General features: G+C 44.9%; 2 protein-coding genes across 9 annotated transcripts in view; one reads left to right on the top strand and one right to left on the bottom strand.

The window, feature by feature from the left end:
- The window catches only part of LOC120043725 (gastrula zinc finger protein XlCGF57.1-like), a 714,153-nt gene that overhangs the window by 576,100 nt on the left and 115,128 nt on the right, over positions 1 to 22,925 (bottom strand). The gene's annotated exons all lie outside the window — the stretch shown is intronic.
- Positions 1 to 22,925, top strand: part of LOC120043715 (brain-specific angiogenesis inhibitor 1-associated protein 2-like) — a 146,755-nt gene that overhangs the window by 71,308 nt on the left and 52,522 nt on the right. The gene's annotated exons all lie outside the window — the stretch shown is intronic.

The following is a 22,925-nucleotide window of genomic DNA, read 5'->3' as shown; positions in this document are numbered from 1 at the left end:
TGGGGGGTGTTCTGTAGTAGGACAGCTGGGGGGGGTGTTCTGTAGTAGGACAGCTGGGGGGGGTGTTCTGTAGTAGGACAGCTGGGGGGGGTGTTCTGTAGTAGGACAGCTGGGGGGGTGTTCTGTAGTAGGACAGCTGGGGGGGGTGTTCTGTAGTAGGACAGCTGGGGGGGGTGTTCTGTAGTAGGACAGCTGGGGGGGTGTTCTGTAGTAGGACAGCTGGGGGGGGGGGGTTCTGTCAGGTGTAGTAGGACAGCTGGGGGGGGGGGTGTTCTGTAGTAGGACAGCTGGGGGGGGGGTTCTGTCAGGTGTAGTAGTACAGCGTTGTTGGGGCTTCCCTGAGCCAATCAGTCAGCCAGAGGGAAAGACATGAAAGGTATGTGTGGATGTTTTATTCAGTAAAAGGGCTTTTCATTTTACATTTACACGTTAGTCATTTAGCAGACGCTCTCATCCAGAGAAACATACAGTTAGTTAATTCATCTGAGGAGGGCTGGGTGAGACAACCACATATAGTAAGTACATTTTTCATCAAAGTAGCTATTAGTACAGTCATCTCTAGTGGGGGAGAGTGGGAGTGTTAGTTCATGAAAGGTATGTTTTTTGTGGGGGTAAGGAGGGAGGGGGGGGTGCTGTGGGATTTTCCACACCACACACACACACACAAGTACACAGACACACACACAGCCCTGGGCCCTTAGAGGTTTCCCATTGATTTCAAGGTGTTAACATGTGTGGGAATCGGACCATATCTCATACCATTTACCCAGCTCAGACCCTCTCTACAGGAACACAATGTCTGTCCCATAGAGGTGTGTCTGTCTCCAGGATAGATGTGTGTGTGAAACCGATCCCCCTCTTCTCCATAGCTTTTCTCAACAGATTCAACTATATATTTGAAATGATTCATTTGTCTGTCTGTCTGTCTGTCTGTGTGTGTGTGTGTGTGTGTGTGTGTGTGTGTGTGTGTGAGAAATCAAAGTGTGAATAGTTCCAACATGTTTTTGATAATAACACTACGTAACTAATGTTGTTCCAATGTCTACTCTTCCATACTACGTGTAGACCACGCCCACTTTCCCCAGTAGTTGTAGCTCTCTCTCTAGGTAGACCACACCCACTTTCCCCTGTAGTTGTATCTCTCTCTAGGTAGACCACACCCACTTTCCCCTGTAGTTGTATCTCTCTCTAGGTAGACCACACCCACTTTCCCCTGTAGTTGTATCTCTCTCTAGGTAGACCACACCCACTTCCCCCTGTAGTTGTATCTCTCTCTCTAGGTAGACCACACCCACTTCCCCCTGTAGTTGTATCTCTCTCTAGGTAGACCACACCCACTTTCCCCTGTAGTTGTATCTCTCTCTAGGTAGACCACACCCACTTTCCCCTGTAGTTGTAGCTCTCTCTAGGTAGACCACACCCACTTTCCCCTGTAGTTGTATCTCTCTATCTAGGTAGACCACGCCCACTTTCCCCAGTAGTTTTATCTCTCCCTCTAGGTAGACCACGCCCACTTTCACCTGTAGTTGTATCTCTCTCTCTATGTAGACCACACCCACTTTCCCCTGTAGTTGTAGCTCTCTCTCTAGGTAGACCACACCCACTTTCTCCTGTAGTTGTAGCTCTCTCTCTCTAGGTAGACCACACCCACTTTCCTCTGTAGTTGTAGCTCTCTCTAGGTAGACCACACCCACTTTCCCCTGTAGTTGTATCTCTCTCTAGGTAGACCACACCCACTTCCCCCTGTAGTTGTATCTCTCTATCTAGGTAGACCACGCCCACTTTCCCCTATAGTTGTTGCTCTCTCTCTAGGTAGACCACGCCCACTTTCCCCTATAGTTGTAGCTCTCTCTAGGTAGACCACGCCCACTTTCCCCTATAGTTGTAGCTCTCTCTCTAGGTAGACCACGCCCACTTTCCCCTATAGGTGTAGCTCTCTCTCTAGGTAGACCACGCCCACTTTCCCCTATAGTTGTAGCTCTCTCTCTAGGTAGACCACGCCCACTTTCTCCTGTAGTTGTAGCTCTCTCTCTCTAGGTAGACCACGCCCACTTTCTCCTGTAGTTGTAGCTCTCTCTCTCTAGGTAGACCACGCCCACTTTCTCCTGTAGTTGTAGCTCTCTCTCTCTAGGTAGACCACGCCCACTTTCTCCTGTAGTTGTAGCTCTCTCTCTCTAGGTAGACCACACCCACGTTCTCCTGTAGTTGTAGCTTCTTCTCTCTAGGTAGACCACGCCCACTTTCTCCTGTAGTTGTAGCTCTCTCTCTCTAGGTAGACCACGCCCACTTTCTCCTGTAGTTGTAGCTCTCTCTCTCTAGGTAGACCACGCCCACTTTCTCCTGTAGTTGTAGCTCTCTCTCTAGGTAGACCACGCCCACTTTCTCCTGTAGTTGTAGCTCTCTCTCTCTAGGTAGACCACACCCACGTTCTCCTGTAGTTGTAGCTTCTCTCTAGGTAGACCACGCCCACTTTCTCCTGTAGTTGTAGCTTCTTCTCTCTAGGTAGACCACGCCCACGTTCTCCTGTAGTTGTAGCTTCTTCTCTCTAGGTAGACCATGCCCACGTTCTCCTGTAGTTGTAGCGTTCTCTCTCTAGGTAGACCACGCCCACTTTCTCCTGTAGTTGTAGCTCTCTCTCTCTTTAGGTAGACCATGCCCACTTTCTCCTGTAGTTGTAGCTCTCTCTCTTTAGGTAGACCACACCCACTTTCCCCTGTAGTTGTAGCTCTCTCTCTAGGGAGACAGCCACAGTCAGAGGTGAGGCACCTCATGCTAGGGGTTTCCTGTTCCACTGCTACAGGGGAGTAGAGCATCAATAGGGCCTGTACCAGCATGTTTGTTCTTTACTCTCTCTGGTGTGTCTGTGGCTGGTGTGTGTCCAGGTGTGTATGTGTGTGTTGCGCTGTGGTACGTCGACTGCCTGGGGGTGATCTGTATTTTTCTCTTTGTGTTTAGTGGCTGTTAGTCTGTTAAAGCCGTTGGGTTCATTATGAGACTGACTGTAAATGGTTCCACCTACACATCTGAGACAAGGCAGCTTTTACTGTCATCCTTTCTCTCTCTCTCTCTCTCTCTCTCTCTCTCTCTCTCTCTCTCTCTCTCTCTCTCTCTCTCTTTCTCTCTCCTCTCTCTCTGTCTCTCTGTCTCTCTCTCTCCTCTGTCTCTCTCTCTCCTCTGTCTCTCTCTCTCTCTCTCTGTCTCTCTCTGTCTCTCTCTCTCCTCTGTCTCTCTGTCTCTGTCTCATTATGCTTGAAGCGTGTACTTAAACTGCTTTTAGAGATAATGTTCTCATGCCATTTTATTATCAGAACATCAGATATTCCACAGGTTGATTCCGTACAGGTTTCATTACATTAACATTATATCATCATGTAAACTATAGTCCTCAGCTTTACATAAATATATGATAAATCATAGAATGTGACTTTGACTGGTGTGTGTGACTATATAGTGTTTGAGACGTTTGTGTGTGTATTCCCTGTGCCAAAGGAGACTGTGGTCCCTCCACCCCCACCCCCACACACACTCATTCCCCTCCTCGGCTTGGTCTAATCATCCCGTCACTCTCCCTTCCTCCCACTCACACACGCCTCACACTCAATCTCTTTCTCTCATCTTTCTTTCCCTCCTCCCAACTCTCTCCTTTCCTGTCCTTGCTCCCACATCTCTTCTTTCTTCTTCTCTCTCCCTCCCCAGCTTTCTTCTCCTCCTCCCCAGGTTCTCCTTCTCTTCTCTTCACTCCCTCCTTTCTTCTCCTCCTCCCCAGGTTCTCCTTCTCTTCTCTTCACTCCCTCCTCTCTTCTCCTCCTCCCCAGGTTCTCCCTCTCTTCTCTTCACTCCCTCCTCTCTTCTCCTCATCCCCAGTTTCTCTCTCCTCTCTCTTCTCTTCCTCTTCAAGCTCTCTTCTGTCCCACATTTCTCTCCCTCTTCTCTCCTCCTTCCATCCCTCTTTCATCCATGTCTTCCACTCCTCTCCTCCCCTAACTCCCTCCTCTGTAGAAGGGTAAGAATATGCTTAACAGACACATATTACAATGGTGGCATTTCCATCCACATATCTCAGTCTTAGTAAATACATTTGTCCTCAGTAAAGTAGCTATCAGCAGAGTCAGAGCTAGTAAGAGGAGGGGAAACAGTCAAGTTCATGAAAGGTGCTGTGGGATTATTTAAGGTTCTCTTTGACGGGGTAGGGTTTCAGATGTTTTCAGAAGATGGACTCTGCTGTTATTTATTATCAACTAAAGTGACACGCCATGTTTTATTTTTATTTATTAGACTTTAGAAGCCAGCACAGAGCCTGTGGCTGTGTCTCAAATAGCACCCTGTTCCATATACAGTGCCCTACTTTTAACCAGGCCCACAGGGTGCCATAGAGCTCAGGTTGAAAGTAGTGCACTATATAGGGTATAGGGTGTCATTTGGGACGCAGTGTGTGTAAGTTATGATGCTTAGTGAAATACTGAGCTCCATTTCCCCGGTATATCCCCCTGCTCAGGTGAAGAGTTCAGAGCTCTTCTCTGCTCTGCTCTGGGCTCGTCGCTCCGCCCTGCCAGCTGCCCTACATGGTTAGCCTCAGTTTCACTACATTCTGAAGCTATGAGACACACAGGATTGGATTTAACCATACAAATAGAATTACTAGATTGGGTAATTAGCCTCTCAGTTGAGGATGCCTGTTCTAATAATACTATTTCTATGGGGTTAACCACCTACATTGAGCCCTTTAAACACCTACAATGGAATATTGATCTCATCTATTAGGTTTGAAGGTCCAATGCAGCTGTTTTGATCTCAATGTCAAATCATTTCTGGGTAACAATTAAGTATTAATAGCTTCTTAGCAAAGAGCAATTTCACAAGCAAGAATTTTGCAAGGGCTGTGTGGGAGTGTTTGAGTTGGGAGGGGAAAACTGTTATTGGCAGAGGTTTGGAACTCTCTTTCTTATTGGTCTGTTAACTAATTTACTGCATAGTGATGTCACCATGGAAGGCCAAAACTCCCTCCCACCCAACAGGCTGATATTTCAGGTGGTCTTTTCAAACAGCTCTTACACTACAAGGGCATTATCATCATGTTCATGATTTCACAGTATTATTCCAACCTGCGTGGAAATATATATCAAATCAAATTTCAAATCAAATGTATTTATAAAGCCCTTCTTACATCAGCTGATATCTCAAAGTGCTGTACAGAAACCCAGCCTAAAACCCCAAACAGCAAGCAATGCAGGTGTAGAAGCACGGTGGCTAGGAAAAACTCCCTAGAAAGGCCAAAACCTAGGAAGAAACCTAGAGAGGAACCAGGCTATGAGGGGTGGCCAGTCCTCTTCTGGCTGTGCCGGGTGGAGATTATAACAGAACATATTTAAAACACAGGAAAAACTAAAATAAATGATCTGCACTGGGCCTTTTAATAAAGTTATGTTTAATGAAGGATTTGAAAGACGCTACACACACAGCTAGAATGATAGCTACAGTCTGCGGGGGACTAGGCTAGCTACAGTCTGCGGGGGACTAGGCTAGCTACAGTCTGCGGGGGACTAGGCTAGCTACAGTCTGCGGGGGACTAGGCTAGCTACAGTCTGCGGGGGACTGGGCTAGCTACAGTCTGCGGGGGACTGGGCTAGCTACAGTCTGCGGGGGACTGGGCTAGCTACAGTCTGCGGGGGACTGGGCTAGCTACAGTCTGCGGGGGACTGGGCTAGCTACAGTCTGCGGGGGACTGGGCTAGCTACAGCTCCACCTCAGACCTCACATTCCAGGTCGGCTAGTCAGAATACAACACAACTGGCAGACGCCTTGTTTCCCTCTTTACCAACCCCCATGATATTATCTGTTTACTTTACCATCAGGGTCTAATCATGGAGGAATCAGCACACTGATATGTACTGTGGGAAATCAGGGTTCAAGTACCGTAGTCTACCTAGTGGTTGGAGGGAGTAGCACGTAATCAACATCTAACATCCCTCAGTAATTACCAACCAGACCTGGGTTCAAATAATGTTTTTTTCAGTGTATGATTGAGCCTACCTGATGTGATAGAACCAATGGAATAGTCCCAAAGTGCAAGTGTCCTTCTGGAACTTCAGACATGCTCATTAAAACGTTTCAAGTAATTTGAAAGAAAACAAATACTATTTGACACCTGACATATTAAGTAGCATCTAACGGTGATTACCTTAGTAATGAAGAACACACACACACACACACACTGTAATGAGGATGACACAGGGGAAATTAGGCATAAAAAAGTGATTTAGCGTAATTGTCTTTTTTAGGTAAATGGATATGATGCAGCTACAGAGCCTCCAGAAAGTATTCACACCCCTTTACTTTTCCCACATCGTGTTGTGTTACAGCCTGAATTTAAAATGGATTTAAATTGCGTTATTGTGTCACTGATCCATACATAATACTCCCATAATGTCAAAGTGGAATTTTGGTTGTAGAACATTTCTGAAATTCATAAAAAATGAAAAGCTGAAATGTTTTGAGTCAATAAGTATTCGACCCCTTTGTTATGACAAGCCTAGAGTAAACATGTGCTTAACAAATCACACAAGTTGTACGGACTCACTCTGTTTTCAATAATAGTGGTTAACATGATTTTTGAATGACTATCAATCTCTGTACCATATATATACAATTATCTGTAAAATCAATTGAGTAGTGAATTTCAAGCACAGATTCAACCACAAAGACCAGGGAGGTTTTTTAAAGCCTCGCAAAGAAGTGCACCGAATTTCCCTTTGAGCACGGTGAAGTTATTAATTACACTGGATGATGTTTCAATACACCCAGTCACTACAAAGATACAGGCGTCCTTCCTAACTCAGTTGCCGGGGAGGAAGCTACCCAGGGACTTCACTATGAGGCCAATGGTGACTTTAATGGTTGTGATATTAGAACTGAGGATGGATAAACATTGTAGTTACTCCACAATATTAACCTAAATAACACAGTGAAAAGGAAGACTGTACAGATAAAAAATATTGCAAAACATGCATCCTGTTTGCATCAAGGCACTTAATTTCTTTGCCACATTTTGTTGGTGTTGTTGGTGGGTGCTATGTTATGTTATGGGTATGCTTGTCATTGGAAGGCCTAGGGAGTTTTTTAGGATAAAAATAAACTGAATACAGCTAAGCACAGGCAAAACCTGGTTGTCATCTTTGCAACAGACACAAGGAGTCAAATTCACTTTTCAGCAGGACAAAAACCTAAAAGACAAAGACAAATCTACACTGGAATGGCTTACCAAGATGACATTGCATGTTCGTGAGTGGCCAAGTTACATTTTTTATTCAAATTGTCTTGAATGGCAAGACTTAAAAATTGTAGAAAACAATGATCAAAAACCAACAAGAATTTTTTAAGAATAATGGGCAAATATTTTATAAAGCTCTTAGATTTACCCCAAAAGACTCATTGGGAGTTTGCAGGTTTTGGGGTGGGCTTGTTACGTTCCCCAGTTTCTTTGTTGTTTTGGGTTTGTATGTGTTTGTATGTGTGTATTTCAGGAAATAGGGGGAAACAGCAGTTTCCCCTGACGAGAGGGAGGGTTCAGAGCTCCAATCGTTGATGGGGCCGACCAATCAGCTGTCTAGAATCCAGGAAGCCATTTTCTGAAATACACATATTCAAACACATACAAACAAAACAACACAGAAACTGGGGAACGTAACAAGCCCACCCCAAAACCTGCAAACTCCCAGTTTGCAACAACAAAAACCAACACGTATCCCCAGTTACCAAACCCGTGATAGAGCGTCGGCAACCACATTCGCCGAACCCTTCACATAGTTAATCTGTATATTGTATCCCTGTACAATCAGAGCCCACCGCATAAGGCGGCGGTTCTGACTTGTACATTTGCTTCAAAAACACCAAAGGATTATGGTCTGTGAAGACCAGTACAGGCAAGGCACTGGAGCCCACATATTCCTCAAAAAACTGTAAGGCTAGCAATAAAGCCAGCGTCTCGTGTTCAATGGTGGAATACCTTGACTGACACGAGTTGAACTTACGGGAGAAGAAACTGACGGGCCGATCCACTCCCTCTTCATCTTCCTGCAAGAGAACCGCACCCACCCCCACTATACAAGCGTCTACCTCCAACTTAAAAGGTTTGTCAAAGTTGGGGGCGGCAAGCACTGGGGCACTACAAAGTAGCGCTTTGGCGGACTCAAAAGCATAGTTACATTCTTGGGACCACTTAAATGGTACCTTGGGACTAAGCAGAGATGTAAGGGGAGCTACTACCGTCGAGATATTCTTACACAACGTACGATAGTACCACTACCATCCCCAGGAATCTGCACAGCTGGCGGCGAGTCGTGGGAGCAGGAATTGCTTCCACTTTGCCAGTTACTGGGTGCACTTGACCTCGTCCCACCTGCTTCCCTAAGTAAGTCACAGTAGCCTTCCCAAACTCACACTTGGCCAAATTGAGGGTTAAAGAAGCATTCTCCGACCGCTGAAACACACTTTAAGGTGGCGAGAGGATCAGACCAAGTAGACGAATGAATCACCACATCGTCAAGGTCACATACAGTCACATAACTCTTTCACTCACGGGGAGTTGAGTGTAGCAGGGGGAACAGCGTTCCCTCCTCCAAGAGGCGTGCGTAACATGTAGCGATACGCTGGCGCATGCATGCACACACACGTTCATGTGTAAATGGAGTTTATGGCTCTTGTTTATAACTACCAAGAGCAAACCATGACATCAGAACACACACACTCTCTCGCGTGCTCACATACACAGTGCTAGCTAGCGGGGATTTTTCCACTGTTCCAGTAGTCTGTCACACCTCTCTCCCTCTACCACCTCGCTCTGTTAGAATGGGAGCAGGGAGCTCTTTTCTTAGCTCAGCTCTGCTCTTTTCTTAGCTCAGCTCCTCACTCCCAGAGGTCCCTCCCTGCCTGCACCTGCTCTATATAGGTGACACGCAATGCATGTTGGGAGACCAGTGGCTGACACAATCTCTCTCTGTGTGTGTGTGGATGTGTGTGCTCGTGCTCGTGCTCTCGCGTTCTCCCCTCTCTCACGTTCTCCCCTCTCTCTCCCCTCGCTCTTGCTCTCACGTCTCCCCTCTCTCACACCGTTGCTTTATTGTAGTAAGATTATCAGTAATAATTAACTAACTAATATAAATAACAGCAGTAAATAGTACTAGAATAACAGAGTACATAACAGGGACAATAAAAGGCTAAACATGGAAAATGAACATGCTACTATTACCACTAAAATGAATGCTACCAACACTATTATTACCACTAAAATGAATGCTACCAACACTATTATTACCACTAAAATGAATGCTACCAACACTATTATTACCACTAATACTACAGCTGTCCTTACTACTACCATTACCACCAACTGTCATCACAATTACATCAGTACTGCAACTACCACCATCATTACTACTACTACCATTACCACCAACTGTCATCACAATTACATCAGTACTGCAACTACCACCATCATTACTACTACTACCATTACCACCAACTGTCATCACAATTACATCAGTACTGCAACTACCACCATCATTACTACTACTACCATTACCACCAACTGTCATCACAATTACATCAGTACTGCAACTACCACCATCATTACTACTACTACCATTACCACCAACTGTCATCACAATTACATCAGTACTGCAACTACCACCATCATTACTACTACTACCATTACCACCAACTGTCATCACAATTACATCAGTACTGCAACTACCACCATCATTACTACTACTACCATTACCACCAACTGTCATCACAACTACATCAGTACTGCAACTACCACCATCATTACTACTACTACCATTACCACCAACTGTCATCACAATTACATCAGTACTGCAACTACCACCATCATTACTACTACTACCATTACCACCAACTGTCATCACAACTACATCAGTACTGCAACTACCACCATCATTACTACTACTACCATTACCACCAACTGTCATCACAACTACATCAGTACTGCAACTACCACCATCATTACTACTACTACCATTACCACCAACTGTCATCACAATTACATCAGTACTGCAACTACCACCATCATTATTACTACTACCATTACCACCAACTGTCATCACAATTACATCAGTAATGCAACTACCACCATCATTATTACTACTACCATTACCACCAACTGTCATCACAATTACATCAGTACTGCAACTACCACCATCATTACTACTACTACCATTACCACCAACTGTCATCACAATTACATCAGTAATGCAACTACCACCATCATTATTACTACTACCATTACCACCAACTGTCATCACAATTACATCAGTACTGCTACTACTACCACCATTACCACCAACTGTCATCACAATTACATCAGTACTGCTATTACCACCATCATTACTACTACTACCATTACCACCAACTGTCATCACAATTACATCAGTACTGCAACTACCACCATCATTACTACTACTACCATTACCACCAACTGTCATCACAACTACATCAGTACTGCAACTACCACCATCATTACTACTACTACCATTACCACCAACTGTCATCACAACTACATCAGTACTGCAACTACCACCATCATTACTACTACTACCATTACCACCAACTGTCATCACAATTACATCAGTACTGCAACTACCACCATCATTACTACTACTACCATTACCACCAACTGTCATCACAATTACATCAGTACTGCTACTACTACCACCATTACCACCAACTGTCATCACAATTACATCAGTACTGCTATTACCACCATCATTACTACTACTACCATTACCACCATCATTACTACTACTACCATTACCACCAACTGTCATCACAATTACATCAGTACTGCTACTACTACCACCATTACCACCAACTGTCATCACAATTACATCAGTACTGCAACTACCACCATCATTACTACTACTACCATTACCACCATCATTACTACTACTACCATTACCACCAACTGTCATCACAATTACATCAGTACTGCAACTACCACCATCATTATTACTACTACCATTACCACCAACTGTCATCACAATTACATCAGTACTGCAACTACCACCATCATTACTACTACTACCATTACCACCAACTGTCATCACAATTACATCAGTACTGCAACTATCACCATCATTACTACTACTACCATTACCACCATCATTACTACTACTACCATTACCACCAACTGTCATCACAACTACATCAGTAATGCAACTACCACCATCATTACTACTACTACCATTACCACCAACTGTCATCACAATTACATCAGTACTGCAACTACCACCATCATTATTACTACTACCATTACCACCAACTGTCATCACAATTACATCAGTACTGCAACTACCACCATCATTACTACTACTACCATTACCACCAACTGTCATCACAACTACATCAGTAATGCAACTACCACCATCATTACTACTACTACCATTACCACCAACTGTCATCACAATTACATCAGTACTGCAACTACCACCATCATTATTACTACTACCATTACCACCAACTGTCATCACAACTACATCAGTAATGCAACTACCAGATCATCAGGTGTTTTACCTCTGTGCCAAATAGTGTGAGTCCTGGGGCTGCAGAATGGTCCAACCTGTTTGCTAATGCATTGATGTAAATGTTGAAAAGGTTTGGACTCAAACTGCAGCCTTGTCTCACACCTCGACCTCGCGAAAATAAAGATGTTCTTTGGTTTTTGATTTTCTGTGTGCATATATGTTATTAAGTCATAAACCGTTACCACCAAGCCCACTTTGGAGAATTCTGAACAATAGACCATCGTGCCGAATGGAAGGTTTTCTTAAATTCAATAAAGCAAGCAACGATTTTGCCCTCTCTTTTTGGGGGGTGGACGTGTTTATTAATTAGCGTGTGTAAGGTGTGTGTGTGTATATGGTTAGTAGTGCGACGGTGAGGGAGAGAGAGAGAGTGAGTTGTGTGGTGAATCACTCCTCTCCCCTGCTCCCTGATACAGTTCTGATTACTGTGGTAGAGGGTGCTGGGGAAATTACAGGCTGTCTGATTTCCATTGTCTTCAGACTGGAGTTTGTCACAAGAGAGGGATATTTCGCTCTCTTTACCCTCTCCATCTCATCATGATGAGCAGTATCCTCTTCCCTCTCTGCTGTTTCCATTGCCTCTGTAGTCTGAAGCAGAGAAGTAGGATTCTCCTGGACAACAGAGGACTCTGCTCCTCAGCTGACTGAGTGTTGCTGTAGGTCATTTCATAGAGACAATTCTCAAGTCTTTTGTTGTCGTTTTCCTCCTCCTGCTTTGCACTAAGGTTACTATCTCGATTTTTATCTCTGTCACGCTATTGAGTTTGACTGGGTCTGTCTGTCTCTTTCTATCCCTCTTTCTGTCTTTCTCTCAATCTTTTTCTCTCGCCTCGACCTCTCCCCGCTCTCTCTCTCCCCACTCTCTCTACTGTATCTCTTTCTCTACTCTCTCTCTCTTTCTCTTCTCCTCTCTCTCTACTCTCCTCACTCTCCTCTCTCTCTCTCTACTCTCCACTGAGGTAGAGACTGTGACCCTTAGCTGTCTTTCGGTCCACTGAGGTAGAGACTGTGACCCTTAGCTGTGATTCAGACCCTACTGTCTCAGAAATGTATACAATCTGAACATTCTGTAACACTACACCCTCCTGAACAGACCATACTGTCTCTGCTGTTGTCCTACATGCAGGGGTGATGACGTCATGGTAGAACAAGTTACTGGGTCAGTAGGCTGTAGGGAGCAGCCGTGGCCTGGGACTACAGAGGCTCTGACAAACAAACACACACACACACACACACACAGAGAACTACACAGCCACCAGGCTCTGACACTTTTAGCACTGTGCTATCATGCCTCACACACAGACATACACTATATAGACAAAAGTATGTGGACACTCCTTCAAATGACTGGATTCGGCTATTTCAGCCACACCGTTGCTGACAAGTGTATAAAATGTTGCGCACCGCCATGCAATCTCCATAGACAAACATTGGCAGTAGACTGGCCTTACTGAAGAGCTCAGTGACTTTCAACGTGGCACCGTCATAGGATGCCACCTTTCCAACAAGTCAGTTCGTCAAAATTCTGCCCTGCTAGACCTGACCCGGTCAACTGTAAGTGCTGTTATTGTCGAACACCTTTGGGATGAATTGCAACGCCGACTTCGAGCCAGGCCTAATCACCCAACATCAGTGCCCGACTTCACTAATGCTCTTGTGTCTGAATGGAAGCAAGTCCCCACAGCAATGTTCCAACAGTGGAAAATCTTCCCAGAGGAGTGGAAGATGTTATAGCAGCAAAGGGGGGCCAACTTCATATTAATGTTCATGGTTTTGGAATGAGATGTTTGACGAGCAGGTGTCCACATACATTTGGTAATGTAGTGCGTTGATCAACAAGCTTCCTCCACAGAGGCTGAGGTCACTGGGAGAAGAGTTTTAAGAAGTCAGTTGGATAGAAAAGAGATGGGTGGATACCTGGCCTGCATAGAGAACGAGGGAAGGAGACGTGGTTCATAAATAGAGTTAATGTGTGGGGTGCATAGAGAACGAGGGAAGGAGACGTGGTTCATAAATAGAGTTAATGTGTGGGGTGCATAGAGAACGAGGGAAGGAGACGTGGTTCATAAATAGAGTTAATGTGTGGGGTGCATAGAGAACGAGGGAAGGAGACGTGGTTCATAAATATAGTTAATGTGTGGGGTGCATAGAGAACGAGGGAAGGAGACGTGGTTCATAAATATAGTTAATGTGTGGGGTGCATAGAGAACGAGGGAAGGAGACGTGGTTCATAAATAGAGTTAATGTGTGGGGTGCATAGAGAACGAGGGAAGGAGACGTGGTTCATAAATAGTTAATGTGTGGGGTGCATAGAGAACGAGGGAAGGAGACGTGGTTCATAAATAGAGTTAATGTGTGGGGTGCATAGAGAACGAGGGAAGAAGACGTGGTTCATAAATAGAGTTAATGTGTGGGGTGCATAGAGAACGAGGGAAGGAGACGTGGTTCATAAATAGAGTTAATGTGTGGGGTGCATAGAGAACGAGGGAAGGAGACGTGGTTCATAAATAGAGTTAATGTGTGGGGTGCATAGAGAACGAGGGAAGGAGACGTGGTTCATAAATAGAGTTAATGTGTGGGGTGCATAGAGAACGAGGGAAGGAGACGTGGTTCATAAATAGAGTTAATGTGTGGGGTGCATAGAGAACGAGGGAAGGAGACGTGGTTCATAAATAGAGTTAATGTGTGGGGTGCATAGAGAACGAGGGAAGGAGACGTGGTTCATAAATAGAGTTAATGTGTGGGGTGCATAGAGAACGAGGGAAGGAGACGTGGTTCATAAATAGAGTTAATGTGTGGGGTGCATAGAGAACGAGGGAAGAAGACGTGGTTCATAAATAGAGTTAATGTGTGGGGTGCATAGACACGGATCATGTGGAAAATAAGCTCAAACCGCCTCTGCGTAAAGATTAGCTCTGTTTGTTGTAACATGCACCTGCACACACTGTCTGTCTGTCTCTGTCAGGGTTTTCAGCTGTTACCTGTCTCACACATTATTAATCCTCCCATTATCAGTATTCATGTCGGTTTCCCCCTGAGGGATAGAGACTGTGTGCTAGGTACACACACACACCTTAACACACCACTCCCTGATTGCATCATCAGTGTGCTGTGGGACAGGGTCACCTGAAGAGAGATTGCTGATGTCATATGAAGGAAAAGGTGTAGGAGAGGACAGTGTTAACAGTGTTTGTTAATAGCTACACACACACTTTCTTTTTGAAACAGCTGCCTCAACTTCTCCCATGGCAACAACCCTAGCATGCTTCCATGGCAACCCATAGTGATTCCTGTCTGACCTTCACTGATTGATTCACAGCTTACGCTCCTCTCAGGCTCTCCTCTCCTCTCAGGCTCTCCTCTCCTCTCAGGCTCTCCTCTCAGGCTCTCCTCTCCTCTCAGGCTCTCCTCTCAGGCTCTCCTCTCAGGCTCTCCTCTCAGGCTCTCCTCTCCTCGCAGGCTCTCCTCTCAGGCTCTCAGGCTCTCCTCTCAGGCTCTCCTCTCAGGCTCGTCTCTCAGGCTCTCCTCTCAGGCTCTCCTCTCAGGCTCTCCTCTCAGGCTCTCCTCTCAGGCTCTCCTCTCAGGCTCTCCTCTCCTCTCAGGCTCTCCTCTCAGGCTCTCCTCTCAGGCTCTCCTCTCAGGCTCTCCTCTCAGGCTCTCCTCTGGTGTTTTCTGTCTGTGATGGTGATGACTACATATCAGTGTTGTAATGAGAAAGCATCCATACACTAACCGAGGGAATGTGGAAAGGGTCTGTGTTTACTCCACTGAGCTCTGTTTATACCTGGGAGCTGTCAGACGTGCTCACGTGTTGCTCTGCAGGTGTGGACTAAAATGAGCTCACCTGCAGACACACACACACAGGCCTATTGTTCTCCATGTTGCTGTGGGTGGTGTTAGGATAGAGAGGGGTGTAATACACTGATACACCACTGTGGTATTTATTAGGGGGGGGGGGGGGGGGGGGGTGTTCTCCTATCAACCCGTCTGTCATAGCAAAGCTGAATGGTGATTAGCTGGTATGCGGACATCCTTGTTGAAGCTGCCAAACCTCTCAGGTTTCTGCTGGCTGCTGGTTTCTGTCACACGCACACACACCATCATTGCACACAACCGAGTCAAACAATGTTTCCTAATAACGTCATATATTGATACTGTCTCAGGCTGAGTGCCAAATGACACCTTATTCCCTATATAGTGCACTACTGTAGACCATGGGCCTATGGACTATAGGGTGACATTTGAGACACATACATCTGATTCTGTCTAGTAGTCTCTGCAGTAACCATGCCAACGTGTTTTTTTTTTTGTGTGTCCGATTTCGTATTTTCTGTTTGATACAAGATAAAGTTGTCATGGCAACAATGAACATTTCCATTGCAATGTCATGCTGGAAACATCCTCATGTTTTCCCAGTGAATGCCATCTGAACAGCTCCAGCATCAGGCAACGTGTCTCCACCTGCTTGACATCGCTATTATTCATTCCTGCTTTATTCCAGAACATCATGCAACAGATTTTCCCTCCATCATATAGGTCTTCTGTTGTAAACAACCTGCCACGCCTGTTGAGGAAATCCTGGGTTGTACTCCGTAAGAATAACATTAAACCCAGTCAAACGGGGGAGTACTGGGGGTGGGGGGTGTGTGTGTGTGTGTGTGACAATGGTGTCATGGTGTGTGTGTGACCGTCCCTCCAATAGCTACCCATTTGTTAATTGATCCAGCCACTAAGACCCGACCAACAGAATGCCCGGCTCCCTAAGCCCCTGGGGGCTGTGATCAGGGGATCAGTATTATCTGTAATCGGCTTAGCAGGCCTGCGTGTCGGGAGCTGCCTGCCTGACAGGATGTTATGGCCTGCTCTTGTGCTTCTTGGATTGACAGACCGACAGACGATCAGTGTTGTAACACTCAGTCAGGAAACATCTCCATCGTCTTAGAAACGCTTCCTCTGCTTCGACCGACGGACAGACGGACGGACGGACAGACGGACAGACGATCTGTTGTAATACTCAGTCAGGAAACATCTCCATCGTCTTAGAAACGCTTCCTCTGCTTCGACGGACAGACGGACGGACGGACGGACAGACAGACAGACAGACAGACGATCAGTGTTGTAACACTCAGTCAGGAAACATCTCCATCGTCTTAGAAACGATTCCTCTGCTTCGACCGACGGACGGACGGACGGACAGACGATCAGTGTTGTAACACTCAGTTAGGAAACATCTCCATCGTCTTAGAAACGCTTCCTCTGCTTCGACAGACAGACAGACAGACAGACAGACAGACAGACAGGCAGGCAGGCAGGCAGACAGACAGACAGACAGACAGACAGACAGACAGACAGACAGACAGACAGACAGACAGACAGGCAGACATGCAGACATGCAGACAGACAGAACGAACAGTGTGTTTCACACTCAGGCACTCTCTCCTTGTCTCCTCTCCTTCATCTGCCCTCATCTGGAGAGGAGAGGAGGTCCAGCACTTGGTCTCTCAAACACACAAAGAAGAAGAAAACATCAGTCTACCTGGTACACCATTCAATCTAATCAGTCGACCTGGTGCACCATTCAATCTAATCAGTCGACCTGGTACACCATTCAAATCTATTCAGTCTACTTGGTACACCATTCAATCTAATCAGTCGACCTGGTACACCATTCAATCTAATCAGTCGACCTAGTACACCATTCAATCTAATCAGTCGACCTAGTACACCATTCAATCTAATCAGTCGACCTGGTACACCATTCAATCTAATCAGTCGACCTGGTACACCATTCAATCTAATCAGTCGACCTGGTACACCATTCAATCTAATCAGTCGACCTGGTACACCATTCAATCTAATCAGTCGACCTGAAATACAGTTTAGATGTCTGTTTATTTAGCACAATACCAAGGCTCTAGGTTACAACTACAACTTACCTAATCACATGAGTATGGACAGACAATCAAAACATGCTCTGTTTCTGTGACGATCTGTAACTCTGTTTTTACTTTCAGAGAACGAGTAGTTCTACTGTGATCTCCCTCTACAGGGTTAGAATGACTAGTTCTACTGTGTTCTCCCTCTACAGGGTTAGAATGACTAGTTCTACTGTGATCTCCCTCTACAGGGTTAGAATGACTAGTTCTACTGTGTTCTCCCTCTACAGGGTTAGAAGGACTAGTTCTACTGTGTTCTCCCTCTACAGGGTTAGAATGACTAGTTCTACTGTGTTCTCCCTCTACAGGGTTAGAAGGACTAGTTCTACTGTGTTCTCCCTCTACAGGGTTAGAATGACTAGTTCTACTGTGATCTCCCTCTACAGGGTTAGAAGGACTAGTTCTACTGTGTTCTCCCTTCTCTACAGGGTTAGAATGACTAGTTCTACTGTGTTCTCCCTCTACAGGGTTAGAATGACTAGTTCTACTGTGATCTCCCTCTACAGGGTTAGAATGACTAGTTCTACTGTGTTCTCCCTCTACAGGGTTAGAATGACTAGTTCTACTGTGATCTCCCTCTACAGGGTTAGAATGACTAGTTCTACTGTGTTCTCCCTCTACAGGGTTAGAAGGACTAGTTCTACTGTGTTCTCCCTCTACAGGGTTAGAATGACTAGTTCTACTGTGTTCTCCCTCTACAGGGTTAGAAGGACTAGTTCTACTGTGTTCTCCCTCTACAGGGTTAGAATGACTAGTTCTACTGTGTTCTCCCTCTACAGGGTTAGAATGACTAGTTCTACTGTGATCTCCCTCTACAGGGTTAGAATGACTAGTTCTACTGTGTTCTCCCTCTACAGGGTTAGAATGACTAGTTCTACTGTGTTCTCCCTCTACAGGGTTAGAAGGACTAGTTCTACTGTGTTCTCCCTCTACAGGGTTAGAATGACTAGTTCTACTATGTTCTCCCTCTACAGGGTTAGAATGACTAGTTTTACTGTGTTCTCCCTCTACAGGGTTAGAATGACTAGTTCTACTGTGTTCTCCCTCTACAGCGTTAGAATGACTAGTTCTACTGTGTTCTCCCTCTACAGGGTTAGAATGACTAGTTCTACTGTGTTCACCCTCTACAGGGTTAGAATGACTAGTTCTACTGTGTTCACCCTCTACAGGGTTAGAATGACTAGTTCTACTGTGTTCTCCCTCTACAGGGTTAGAATGACTAGTTCTACTGTGTTCTCCCTCTACAGGGTTAGAATGACTAGTTCTACTGTGTTCTCCCTCCTCTACAGGGTTAGAATGACTAGTTCTACTGTGTTCTCCCTTCTCTACAGGGTTAGAATGACTAGTTCTACTGTGATCTCCCTCTACAGGGTTAGAATGACTAGTTCTACTGTGTTCTCCCTCTACAGCGTTAGAATGACTAGTTCTACTGTGTTCTCCCTCTACAGGGTTAGAATGACTAGTTCTACTGTGTTCTCCCTCTACAGGGTTAGAATGACTAGTTCTACTGTGATCTCCCTCTACAGGGTTAGAATGACTAGTTCTACTGTGTTCTCCCTCTACAGCGTTAGAATGACTAGTTCTACTGTGTTCTCCCTCCTCTACAGGGTTAGAATGACTAGTTCTACTGTGATCTCCCTCCCTCCTCTGCAGGGTTAGAATGATTAGTTCTACTGTGTTCTACCTCCTCTATTTAACAACCCACTCTGCCTTGCTGCAATGTTTGCTGTTGTTTTTGTGATATCTGTCTGTCTTCAGTGTGTGTAGCCAGTACTCTGTTCTCTTCTCTTGATAAAGACCAGTCTAAACCCCACTGATACGTTCTGTCTGAGATACAGACCAGTCTAAACCCCACTGATACATTCTGTCTGATGAGATACAGACCAGTCTAAACCCCACTGATACATTCTGTCTGATGAGATACAGACCAGTCTAAACCCCACTGATACATTCTGTCTGATGAGATATAGACCAGTCTAAACCCCACTGATACGTTCTGTCTGAGATACAGACCAGTCTAAACCTCACTGATACATTCTGTCTGAGATATAGACCAGTCTAAACCCCACTGATACATTCTGTCTGAGAGATACAGACCAGTCTAAACCTCACTGATACATTCTGTCTGATGAGATACAGACCAGTCTAAACCCCACTGATACATTCTGTCTGAGATACAGACCAGTCTAAACCCCACTGATACATTCTGTCTGAGATACAGACCAGTCTAAACCCCACTGATACATTCTGTCTGAGATACAGACCAGTCTAAACCCCACTGATACGTTCTGTCTGAGATACAGACCAGTCTAAACCCCACTGATACATTCTGTCTGAGATACAGACCAGTCTAAACCCCACTGATACATTCTGTCTGATGAGATACAGACCAGTCTAAACCCCACTGATACATTCTGTCTGATGAGATACAGACCAGTCTAAACCTCACTGATACATTCTGTCTGATGAGATACAGACCAGTCTAAACCCCACTGATACATTCTGTCTGATGAGATACAGACCAGTCTAAACCTCACTGATACATTCTGTCTGATGAGATACAGACCAGTCTAAACCTCACTGATACATTCTGTCTGATGAGATACAGACCAGTCTAAACCCCACTGATACATTCTGTCTGATGAGATACAGACCAGTCTAAACCCCACTGATACATTCTGTCTGATGAGATACAGACCAGTCTAAACCCCACTGATACATTCTGTCTGATGAGATACAGACCAGTCTAAACCCCACTGATACATTCTGTCTGATGAGATACAGACCAGTCTAAACCCCACTGATACATTCTGTCTGATGAGATACAGACCAGTCTAAACCTCACTGATACATTCTGTCTGATGAGATACAGACCAGTCTAAACCCCACTGATACATTCTGTCTGATGAGATACAGACCAGTCTAAACCCCACTGATACATTCTGTCTGATGAGATATAGACCAGTCTAAACCCCACTGATACATTCTGTCTGATGAGATACAGACCAGTCTAAACCCCACTGATACATTCTGTCTGAGATACAGACCAGTCTAAACCTCACTGATACATTCTGTCTGATGAGATACAGACCAGTCTAAACCCCACGGGTAAAAACTCTGATCAACCAGCGTCTTAACATTAGAACTGAGATGGATCAGAGTGTTTTTAACATTAGATCTGAGATGGATCAGAGTCTTTAACATTAGAACTGATGGATCAGAGTCTTTAACATTAGAACTGAGATGGATCAGAGTCTTTAACATTAGAACTGAGATGGATCAGAGTCTTTAACATTAGAACTGAGATGGATCAGAGTGTTTTTAACATTAGAACTGAGATGGATCAGAGTGTTTTTAACATTAGATCTGAGATGGATCAGAGTCTTTAACATTAGAACTGATGGATCAGAGTCTTTAACATTAGAACTGAGATGGATCAGAGTCTTTAACATTAGAACTGAGATGGATCAGAGTCTTTAACATTAGAACTGAGATGGATCAGAGTGTTTTTAACATTAGATCTGAGATGGATCAGAGTCTTTAACATTAGAACTGAGATGGATCAGAGTGTTTTTAACATTAGAACTGAGATGGATCAGGCCCCATCTTCTTAACATCAGATGGTTCTGAGGACTTGATGGAAGGAGTTCTCTGATTCCTTTGAGTTCTCTGATAGAAAGATTTCCAAGGTTTGAAGAGTTAGACTCTTTAATGTTCTTTAGTAAAGGGTCATCAAACACATAAAACTAGTCTTGACTTTGTGGTAGAGGTTCTTTACAAATATTTCACGCAAATATTTAATAAATGTGCTATTTGAAAATGTATTTCCATTATAAATGGCTTTGCTTTAATCACAAATTCACTCTGGGTCTGACTATTTTACCCATGTGTATTTAGAGTAGACACTCTGTTTAGTCTTGTTCATAGTCCTCTGGTGTTTGCTAAAGGAGGGTTTGGACTTGGTAATGGGAACCTGTTTCCATCCTCTCTGTAATGTCTCTTTCTTTTTCTCTCTTTCTGTCTCTCTCGCTCTCTCTCTGTATTTCTGTCTCTCAAGGTCTCTCTCTGTATTTCTGTCTCTCAAGGTCTCTCTCTGTATTTCTGTCTCTCAAGGTCTCTCTCTGTATTTCTGTCTCTCAAGGTCTCTCTCTGTATTTCTGTCTCTCAAGGTCTCTCTCTGTATTTCTGTCTCTCAAGGTCTCTCTCTGTATTTCTGTCTCTCAAGGTCTCTCTCTGTATTTCTGTCTCTCAAGGTCTCTCTCTGTATTTCTGTCTCTCAAGGTCTCTCTCTGTATTTCTGTCTCTCAAGGTCTCCGCTCTCTGTTCTTTTCTCAATCTAGATATTTTGTTCCTTTTCTTTACAATGCATTGCATAATCAGAAGAGGCAGCATGTAGGTATATTAAAAACACCAGGACAAGTCTTCCACTGGCTGCATGACTCTCCCTCTCCTCTCCTTCTTTAGTTCTCTCTCTTTCACTCCTCTTTCGTTTGGAGATGAGCTGTTTTTATTTTATTTATTTGTCATATTGCCAATATAAAGATAAACCAACCAAGGCAATATGTTTGATCCCGACATAAAACACCAGCAGTTATATCAAGTTTGAATAATATATATTTTTTGCTTGTACCCCTTTTTGAAGTGCTTTCTTTCACTACATCTTCTTTAGAAGAGGTCCTTCTCGTTTATTTGCATCGTTTCCTTCCCTCCTCCTTTCCTTTCTGTCTTGTTTAATGTGTCATTGTGTTTTATTTATCTGTTAAATGTGTTTCCTGTTGAGACATCCAATGTTCCACCATGCACCATCCTGGCTACCAGTCTGTCCTCTGTCTGTTAGTGCGTCTGTTGTGTCGTTGTGTTGCTGCATGGGTTCTCTGCACACTGGGGTCTCTCTCTCCCCTCTTGTGCTCTCTCTCTCCCCTCTTGTGCTCTCTCTCTCCCCTCTAATGCTCTCTCTCCCCCCTCTCGTGCTCTCTCTCCCCCCTCTCGTGCTCTCTCTCCCCCCTCTCGTGCTCTCTCTCCCCCCTCTCGTGCTCTCTCTCTCCCCTCTCGTGCTCTCTCTCTCCCCTCTCGTGCTCTCTCTCTCCCCTCTCGTGCTCTCTCTCTCCCCTCTCGTGCTTTCTCTCTCCCCTCTCGTGCTCTCTCTCTCCCCTCTCGTGCTTTCTCTCTCCCCTCTCGTGCTCTCTCTCTCCCCTCTCGCGCTCTCTCTCTCTCGCTTTCTCGCTCTCTCTCTCGCTTTCTCGCTCTCCTCTCGCTCTCTCTTCCCATCCCTCTCTCGCGCTCTTCCCACTTTCTCTCGCTCTCCCCACTTTCTCTCGCTCTCTCTTCGCTCTCTCTTCGCTCTCTCTTCGCTCTTTCCTCTTCCCTCTTTTCCTCCCTCTCTCCCCCTCTC

This window comes from Salvelinus namaycush, chromosome 3, assembly GCF_016432855.1.
Source record: "Salvelinus namaycush isolate Seneca chromosome 3, SaNama_1.0, whole genome shotgun sequence".
In the NCBI taxonomy this organism is placed as follows: Eukaryota; Metazoa; Chordata; class Actinopteri; order Salmoniformes; family Salmonidae; genus Salvelinus; species Salvelinus namaycush.
This window is presented reverse-complemented; position numbering and strand designations above follow the sequence as displayed.